Source organism: Triticum urartu, chromosome 5 (assembly GCF_003073215.2).
Source record: "Triticum urartu cultivar G1812 chromosome 5, Tu2.1, whole genome shotgun sequence".
In the NCBI taxonomy this organism is placed as follows: Eukaryota; Viridiplantae; Streptophyta; class Magnoliopsida; order Poales; family Poaceae; genus Triticum; species Triticum urartu.
In genome coordinates this window covers 45,932,611-45,939,681 of record NC_053026.1, presented here as the reverse complement: position 1 = coordinate 45,939,681, position 7,071 = coordinate 45,932,611, and positions in this window count along the sequence as shown.

Here is a 7,071-nt window from a genome sequence, read left to right as displayed (position 1 = left end):
TTGTGGTGTTCATTGATGATATAATGGTATATTCGAAGAATGAAGAGGAACACAAGGAGCATTTGCGATTAGTTCTCGAGAAACTCAGGGAACATCAGTTATATGCCAAGTTCAGCAAATGCGAGTTTTGGTTGAAGGAAGTCGGATTCCTTGGACATGTTATATCAGGAGAAGGTATAGCAGTAGATCCCACCAAGGTTCAGTCGGTCACTGAATGGTTGGCACCCACTTCAGTTAGCAAAATCCGCAGTTTTCTTGGACTCGCAGGATACTATCGGAGATTCATTGAGATTTTTTCCAAGATTGCGAAGCCTATGACAAAATTATTGAAGAAGGATACCAAGTTTAAATGGACGGAAGATTGCGAGGCAAGTTTCTAGGAGCTGAAGAAACGTTTGACTACAGCCCCAGTGCTGACACTGCCGGATATACGCAAGGATTTTCAAGTGTATTGCGACGCCTCTCGCTTAGGACTTGGAAGTGTGCTTATGCAGGACGAAAGAGTTGTTTCGTATGCCTCACGACAACTAAAACCACACGAGTTGAATTATGCCACGCATGATTTGGAGCTAGCGGCCGTGGTTCATGCGTTGAAGACTTGGAGACATTACCTTATTGCAAACCATTGTGATGTGTACACGGATCATAAGAGTTTGAAGTACATTTTCACCCAGAAGGAGCTGAACCTTAGGCAGAGATGATGGTTGGAGCTTATAAAGGATTATGACATGAAGCTTCATTATCATCCAGGAAAGGCCAATGTCGTAGTAGACGCTTTGAGCCGGAAGAGTTATGCTAATACCCTAGAGAGCACGGGATTGCCGAAGGAGTTAGCAAAGGATCTCCGGGAACTTTGATTGGAGATTGTTCCTAGAGGTTTTGTTGCAACAATGGAGGTTCAGTCTACATTGTTAGGAAAGATTCGAGAAGCCCAGAAGGATGACAAAGAGATTACCGATATAAAGGAGAAAATGGGCAAAGGAAAGGCCAAAGTTTTTCGTGAGGATGAGCACGACACCTTATGGTTCGAGGATCATGTTTATGTGCCCAATAACGCAGAGATTAGGAAGTTAATACTTCAGGAGGCTCATGACTCACCATACTCGATACACCCCGGAAACACCAAGATGTATTTGGATGTGAAGGAACGTTTTTTGTGGATAGGGATGAAGAAGGATATCGCCGAGCATGTGGCCGTATGTGATGTATGTCAGAGAGTTAAGGCAGAGCATCAAAAGCCAGTAGGATTGTTACAGCCTATGCCGATACCCGAATGGAAGTGGGATAAACTTGGCATGGATTTTATCACCGGATTACCCAGGACCAAATCATGATATGATTCTATATGGGTAGTAGTTGACCGTTTGACCAAAGTGGCACACTTTATCCCAGTGAAAACAACTTATACTAGTGCAAAGTTGGCCAAGATATATATGACCAGGATTGTATGTCTACATGGAGTTCTGAGGACCATCGTATCGGATAGAGGGACACAAGTTACGTCAAAGTTTTGGCATCCGCTGCACCAGACTTTGGGAACCAGATTGGAGTTCAGTACAACATTTCACGCGCAGACGGATGGACAGACCGAGAGAGTCAACCAGATTCTGGAGGACATGTTGAGAGCCTGTGCGCTAGATTATGGATCTAGTTGGGATGACAATCTGCCTTACGTAGAGTTCTCATACAACAATAGTTACCAAGCCAGTCTGAAGATCGCACCGTTCGAAGCTCTGTATGGTCGAAGGTGCAGAACACCATTGATGTGGGATGAAGTTGGAGACCGATAGTTGTTTGGACCAGACTCGATCAAAGAGTCTGAGGAGAAGGTTAAATTGATCCGGGATAGTCTGAAGATAGCCCACTCCAGACAGAAGAGTTATGCAGATTCAAAATGCAAGGAGGTAACCTATGAAATTGGAGATAGAGCATATTTTCGAGTATCACCTTTGCGAGGAGTGAAATGTTTTGGAGTTAAGGGAAAGTTAGCCCCGAGATTTGTAGGACCATATCATGTTTTGGAACGGATGGGAGAAGTTGCCTACAAGTTGGAGTTACCTAAAGGACTGTCAGGAGTTCACGATGTGTTTCACGTTTCTCAGTTAAAGAAGTGCCATGCGGAGATGGCCGATATACCGCTGAGAGATACTGTACCCTTGGAGGCGATTCAGTTGGACAATGACTTGACTTATGAAGAGAAGCCAGTCAAGATTTTGGAGTTTGCTAGTCGAGTCACCCGCAGCAAAGTCATCAATTTTTGTAAAGTTCAGTGGAGCCACCATACCAAGGACGAAGCCACATGGGAATGAGAGGATGATCTCCACAAGGACCACCCACACCTATTTTCTAGCCAACCAGAATCTCGAGGGCGAGATTCATCTTAAGGGGGGTAGGTTTGTAACATCCCAAATTTTCAATTTGGAATGTTATACATAGATCATTCTTGCATATCATGTTTTGTTGCATTTCTTCTCGCGATCCTCGAAATCATAAGCAACTCAAGGACCCACGAAGGGAGTTGGGGATTTCCCCAGTTTTCAAATTTGATTTATATCAAATATTGAAACGAGGATTTTGGTTTTAATTATTTTTCTCTATAAAAATATTTCATATTAAAATATATGAGAGGAGATAACATGACTTCTCCAAAATAAATGAAATATTGGAGGAAAAATATTAACATCATTTTCTGCTTTTATTTGGTTTTTATTTGCAATTTTGGTTGCATTAGAAAAAAAATTGCACGTTTTCAAAATTGCATTTTAGGGCCAAGAAAATGTTCATCTCGTTCTAAATATTTTATTTAGACAGAGAAAATTTGTTTTGGCATTTTTAGAATTTTAGTTTATTTCTAGGATTTTTCTGAGTTTCGGCGGAATTATTAAAAAAAACGCGCCTAGGCCTAGCTGGGCCGAAGCCCAGCCGCCGGCCCGCCTCCCCGCGCGCCGTCTCCCCCAGGAGACCGAGCCGCCGCCACCTCGGACGAGGAGTCCGGCCGTGACTCCTCCTCGCTGCCGCCTTGGCCCCTCCCCCAAGCCGCCGCCCCCCTCTCTCTTAAATACCCCACCACCGCCACCACCACCCACCCCGCCGCCGCAGCCCCGCCCGCAGCCGCGCCCCGCCTCTGCCACGCCTCGCCGCTGCCGCAACCGCCGTTGCCGCGCCTCGCCGCCGCTGCCCCGCCCCGCGCCGGACTTCGCCGGAGGTAGAATCGTTCGTTTTTAAAAAAAAACCTGGTTTGTTTTTTAGAAACCCTAGTTTTTTGGATAGATCGGTTCACCGGTTTTTCTCGGTTCTTCTCTTTAGTGGACGTTCGTCCGTACGTTCGTTTTAACGAACGGTTTTCGCCCGTTAGTACAGATAACGAACACTTGTTCGTTAGCCTGTTCGTTAGTTTTCTTTTATCGGATTAATCCACGATTATTTTTGATCGCGATTTCTGATCCGGTTTCGTTTTAGTTTTTCTTTTCGCTCGTTAGTTGGAATCAGGCGATTCAAGCGCCTAGATCTTCGTCTCGAGACCCTCTTTCCGCTTAACCAACTTGCACAAGTTTTTGCTACTGTAAAATTTGACCTAGGTCCAGATTAGTAAATGGATCTTGTTTCTTTCACTGTTTGAGTTTCGTTGCTCCGTTTGATTTGATTCTTTTTGCAAACCTGAGTTCTTAAGTTGAACTTTCTGGTTAGATCTTCTTATTTGAGTTTTACCCATGTTTCTTTGCTTGATTGCTTATGTATGCTATTGTTTGTTTGCGATAGAATTCCCGGAGTGCGAAGCGTGTTATTTGGAGTCTCTAGGTTACGCGGATCGTCAGCAAGGCAAGTAACACTTTGATCATACCCCTTTATCACCCAGTTTTTATGCATTAGTTCCAATCCTCAAACATTGCATGGTTATGATGTAATTAACATGTGGGTTCGGAAGTAGTTGATGAGGTAGAACCTATTTCCCTGTTACATTCAAACCTTGGGAGTTACTTCTACGCGTTGCTTATATTGCTATGCTATGCTTGTAGACGTGGTTTGGGTGAGTGAAATCCATGACAGATGTGAGATTGTTAATTAATGGTTCAACTTAAGGCGGCAACTTAAATACACATCTGGGTGGATTGAGGCACCTGGATTACCCAGTGTTGCCTGTATTTTTGGAAATCCTGGAGTACCCGTGTGATCCTCCTATGGACCGCCACCCAGGCTCAAAGGGAACTGAGATTATTCATGCTAGAAACATCTGTGTGCAGCCACAAGCTATTATGGACTCTAGCATAGTTGAGTAAGTTACGTGAAGCTCTTGAAGAGGTGGATCAGCAGGTAGTAGGTTGGTAGGTTTGGTATGGTCAGCCCAGAGTAGAGAGTTAATGTTTCTGAAAGACTGTGTCTTGGTCATCCGTTTCTCAAACACCTTGTAGTGCGAGAAAACCAACGGAGGAGATCGAGTCTTGTGGGGAAAAGTGCGCAAACATCCGTAGAGTGTATAAACTAATCATGGTTAGCCGTGTCCCCGGTTGTAGACAATCTTGAGTATCTAGTACTTGGAGTATCTTAAGTATCTCATCACTCTAAAAATTTAATATTGTTGGGTTATTAATTATCTTAATTGGGATTGAGTTGGAGGAACCTTCTCAATGATGTTTCAACTACCATGATAGTTAAAATTAAAATCTATTCCTTTGTTGTAGGAAAAAATTGGCTTTTCGCAAAAACTATAACCATAGAGCTTTCCACCAGCCAAAATTGCATGTAGTGATAGCATTATTCTGTTCCTGCTCTACTGTGTTATTTCGCCAGCATATTCCATGTGCTGACCCGTTTTCGGGCTGCAACATATTATGTTGCAGACTTTTCAGACGAGGAGTAAGGTTCATTAGGTCGTTGCCGTGCAGCTCAGCTATGTCGTTGGAGTTGATGGACTCACTTTATCTTCCAAGCCTTCCGCTGTTATCGTATTAGATGGCCTTAAGCCATATTTATTGTAATAAGTTCTCTTTGGAGACATTCGATGTAATAAGTGTGTGATTGCTACTCTGTTATAAATCCTCGAGTACTGTGTGTGTCAGCATTACCGATCTAGGGATGACACTGAAGCACAGAGACTTGACCATTTGAGGTCCGGTCGCTACAGTATTTCCCTCAGTTTTTGAGAACCAAGGTATCAATCCAGTAGGAGGCTACGCGCGAGTCCCTCGCACCTGCACAAAACAAATAAATCCTCGCATCCAACGCGATAAGGGGTTGTCAATCCCTACACGACCACTTACGAGAGTGAGATCTGATAGATATGATAAGATAATATTTTTGGTATTATTGTGATAAAGATGCAAAGTAAAATAAAAGCAAAGTAAATATCAAAGGAAATAACTAAGTATTAGGAGATTAATATGATGAAGATAGACCCCGGGGCCATAGGTTTCACTAGTGGCTTCTCTCGAGAGCATAAGTATTCTATGGTGGGTGAACAAATTACTGTTGAGCAATTGACAGAATTGAGCATAGTTATGAGAATATCTAGGTATGATCATGTATATAGGCATTGCTACATCTTGAGCTTGCGTTGGATTTCCCCGAAGAGGAAGGGATGATGCAGCGGAGTAGCGTAAGTATTTCCCTCAGTTTTTCAGAACCAAGGTATCATTCCAGTAGGAGGCCACGCTCAAGTCCCTCGTACCTGCACAAAACGATAGCTACTCGCAACCAACGCGATTAGGGGTTGTCAATCCCTTCATGGTCACTTACGAGAGTGAGATCTGATAGATATAATATTTTTGGTATTTTTGGTATAGAGATGCAAAGTGAAAAGTAAAAGGCAAAGTAAAAAGCAAAGCAAGATTAAAGTGATGGAGATTGATATGATGAGAATAGACCCGGGGGCCATAGTTTTCACTAGTGGCTTCTCTCAAGAGCATAAGTATTCTACGGTGGGTGAACAAATTACTGTTGAGCAATTGACAGAATTGAGCATAGTTATGAGAATATCTAGGCATGATCATGTATATAGGCATCACGTCCGTGACAAGTAGACCGAAACGATTCTCCATCTACTACTATTACTCCACTCATCGACCGCTATCCAGCATGCATCTAGAGTATTAAGTTAAAAACAGAGTAACGCTTTAAGCAAGATGACATGATGTAGAGAGATAAATTCACGCAATATGAAATAAACCCCATCTTGTTATCCCCGATGGCAATGATGCAATACGTGCCTTGCTGCCCCTTCTGTCTCTCGGAAAGGACACCGCAAGATCGAACCCAAAGCTAAGCACTTATACCATGGCAAGAACTACCAATCTAGTTGGCCAAACAAAGCGGATAATTCGAAGAGACTTGCAAAGATAACCAATCATACATAAAAGAATTCATAGAAGATTCAAATATTATTCATAGATAGACTTGATCATAAACCCACAATTCATCGGTCTCAACAAACACACCACAAAAAGAAGAAGATTACATCGAATAGATCTCCACAAGAGAGGGGGAGAACTTTGTATTGAGATCCAAAAAGAGAGAAGAAGCCATCTAGCTGCTAACTATGGACCCGAAGGTCTGAAGTAAACTACTCACACTTCATCGGAGAGGCTATGATGATGTAGAAGCCCTCCGTGCTGATGGCCCTCTTCGGCGGAGCTCCGGAACAGGCCCCAAGATGGGATCTCGTGGATACAGAAAGTTGCGGCGGTGGAATTAGGTTTTTGGATCCGTCTCTATTCATTTGGGGGTACGTATGTATATATAGGAGGAAGAAGTACATCGGTGGAGCTCCGAGGGGCCCACGAGGCAGGGGGGAGCGCCCTAGGGGGGGCCCACCCTCGTGACCACCTCTCTGATGCCTTGGCGTCGGGTCCAAGTCTCCTGGATTAGGTTCGGTGAGAAAATCACGTTCCCGAAGGTTTCATTCCGTTTGGACTCCGTTTGATATTCCGTTTCTTCGAAACACTCAAATAGGCAAAAAAACAACAATTCTGGGCTGGGCCTCCGGTTAATAGGTTAGTCCCAAAAATAATATAAAAGTGGAAAATAAATCCCAATATAGTCCAAAACAGTAGATAATATAGCATGGAGCAATCAAAA